The following is a 3,167-nucleotide window of genomic DNA, read 5'->3' as shown; positions in this document are numbered from 1 at the left end:
AACAATTTCACACGAGCGAAGTAGCATTGGTCATGTGCCTGGTGCAAATTTAGCAAATTTATACCCAATGTATAACTATTATTATAATAAGCTAGAAGAATAATGCTGCACAACAGCATCACCAGAAATTTTTTCTCGATGCTTGTAAAATGCTTAAAACAGTGCCAAACATAGATCTTCTTGCTTCACAGATCAATTACAGAATTTACCCTTAAATGTCATATATAGCGGAACCTGAATTAATCGTAGTTAGAACATTTCATCACTCATAGGCTGCTTTTAAACTTTATGCATTTCCGCCTTTTGGTTTAATTAATCGAGTGCTGCAAAAGATTCAGAAAGAGAAAGAAGAAAGGCTGATTGTCCAATCAAACTGATCAAAACAGTCGTGGTGGCCACTAGCAATGAAAATATTGATAAAGGCACCAATAATCCTGCAAAACAAAGAAGTGACAATGTTCCTCCCAGCAACCCAATAAAAAAGCACCCTCTTCAAGGAAAACTGTTCTTGCTCATGTGCCACTTATCACGGAAAAGTTCAAAAACAGAGGCTTATCAAAAGTAGCTTCTGAAATCCTGGAAGATTTGTACTATGGAGACCAAGTACAAATAAACTATACCGAGTAAACCTGGAGAAATGGAGAGAATTTTGTAATAAATAGAACATTGAGCCCTTTCTGCCTACCCTAGAAGAAGGAATCCATTTTCTTGCAGAGCTCTTCAAAAACGGCCTTGGCTACAGTGGCATGAATTCAACAAGGGTGCGTTTTCATTTATTGTTACCTTACCACACAACATGAGCTTTGGGGCACACCCTTTGGTATAAAGATTTAAGAAAAGAGTTTTTACGAGCTGATCCTCTTTACCTAAGTACCATGAAAATTGGGGTTTGAAATTAGTTCTGGATTTCCTTAAGTCGTTTCTTGAGAACTTAAAATTCTAAATGTTGACGTTTAAACTTACAATGATGCTTGCTATAAAACTTCAGCACAGAGATGTCAAACACTGAAAGCTTTGTCAATTGATAATATGCCTTGTGATGGTGACTAATTTGGTTTCAATTTAAAACATTACTGCAAACATCTAGACCTGGAAAACATTAAGCACCCTTAGTGGTAAGATCTCACTATCTGGACGCGAAGATTTGTCCTTTTAAATTCTCCAGACCGACATTAAGAGAACCAGTAGTGTAAGAGAGGCGGCCAGGCAGCTGTTGATCAGTTTTCAAAAGCCTTATCATGAAGTTAGCCCGGACACAATATCAAGATGTTTAAAAAATACGTTAAAATTGGCTGAAATAGGCGACTTCTTAGGTTACAGCATGAGATCAGAGTCGTCCTTTGCTGCAAGTAAAGCTAATATTCCAATTGACTCCAACTAGAAGCCGCAGGGTGGTGTAATGCCAAAACATTTCAGAAATACTATAATAAGCCTTTACGTTCCGAAAACACTTTCAGTAATTTGTTGTTAGCATCCTCATAGAGCTAAATTTGTAGCTTGTCATTGACTTATTATTAAATTATCCATGTTGTCACATATAGCTCGTGATTAAAACGCTTTAAAGTTTCGTATGACTCATTAGTGACGTAGTCCAATGACGACATTGAATTTAAAAATTAAACGTGTTAGGCTGTTAGGTGAAATTAACTAAGAAGTCGCATACCCATGTGACATTGTAGGGGAGCAATCAGCAATATTTCGCTTTTATCGCCCTCCTATATGTATAAAATTTGTTGAAATCACTCGCTGCGTGAAGGACTGATTCCTCGATCTGTGTGCGCATATCTCATACAACACCATATGTCGAGCTTTCCTTTTAAGTTAGAAGCAGTACTAACTACTCGCTCTTTTGTCGCGTTTCAAGTTCTCACACAACAAAAAAGAATTGACTAAACAAACAAAAACAAAGAAATATTACAGGAAACCAACTTAACGAGATATTAAAAAAATTTAACTTTATTCCCTGCTCATAATTTGACATGTGTCAAATTACGAGTTGATGATCATTGTTATAACTCATCATGTCATTCGACGTTTGCAAATCCACGAAAATAATATTTCAATTCCACTTCGTTAAAGACTAAAAAGCAAAATTCATTAATTTGCATTCTGCTTTCATTTAATGCACCAACAGACTACTGCACAGCACTCAAGGCCAAGGATTTTCGAACTCAGCTACGAGTATCATACTACAATCCTGAAGAAATAGCACCAGAAAACAGCACATAACCTGCAATGATGGGAAAAGTACTGTTGCCGTTGAAAAATTTATCCCTTTTCAGCCACTGTAACACAACGTATCAACTTCCTTAGTGATCTCTATTTTAACAAGCTTGCATATAGTGCAATGAACACTGCTAGAAATCTTCCGTAAATATTGACACAAATATGTTCCATGCCCATATTGATCAGAGAAGAATTTAGCAAATTTTATTATAAACCAGTGATTTTTTGTGGCTTCTACCAAGTCTGAAAATTTTGGCCATAATTTACTACAGTCACTTAATATCGATTAGAGAAAATTATGTTGGTAAAGTTACTTGTTTTTTTCTTGGTTCAATGTTCATGGCTATGTCTTTCAAATCTCACGTGACTTTGTATCGACATGACCAATGCTACGAGACTTACCTGGAAGTTGAAGTTGATCGAAATGTATGAGCCACTGGTCTGGAGTGAAGAAGGCACAAATCCACCCAAGTACGGACTAGAAAAAAGTACGTGTTATAAATAATTACCCTATCCAGTGTTTCCATTTTCAAGGAATTTTATTTTTGTGTTAAATGGCAGTGAAGTTATTTAACGTCAGAAACACATTCAAATAGACCAAATCTATCAACTTAATAAGCTTTTACTCCGAAAAGTTACCCATTTAAAGCAAATGAAGATGTCGTGCGATGAGCGAATCCGGTATTCTTGGGTTGCAACCAATCTCCACTGAATTACGAAACAATTTGACCCACCCACGTTGGCTGGTGACAACAAAGGCATAGATAGAAGATTATTTTGTGTTTGACCACTAACATGGCTGCCGTGACGTAACATGCAAACCATCTATAGTGTAAACGCAGCGTGAATTGGGTCAGGGTTGGGGTACGTATTTGATTTTTGCAATAATCAAGCAACAAATAATCAAACAAATTGAACAAATCAATGAGTATGGACATCAA

General features: G+C 36.4%; 1 long non-coding RNA gene across 1 annotated transcript; it reads right to left on the bottom strand.

The window, feature by feature from the left end:
- Nucleotides 1-1,929: 1,929 nt before the first annotated feature.
- LOC124458087 lies at nt 1,930-2,860 on the bottom strand. Its single transcript, XR_006952998.1, has 2 exons — nt 2,629-2,860; nt 1,930-2,230 (listed from the first exon to the last, which is right to left on the bottom strand). It is a non-coding gene; the product is annotated as an uncharacterized LOC124458087 (long non-coding RNA).
- Nucleotides 2,861-3,167: the final 307 nt, after the last annotated feature.

This window comes from Xenia sp. Carnegie-2017, unplaced genomic scaffold, assembly GCF_021976095.1.
Source record: "Xenia sp. Carnegie-2017 unplaced genomic scaffold, XeniaSp_v1 HiC_scaffold_6, whole genome shotgun sequence".
NCBI lineage: Eukaryota > Metazoa > Cnidaria > Anthozoa > Malacalcyonacea > Xeniidae > Xenia > Xenia sp. Carnegie-2017.
This window is presented reverse-complemented; position numbering and strand designations above follow the sequence as displayed.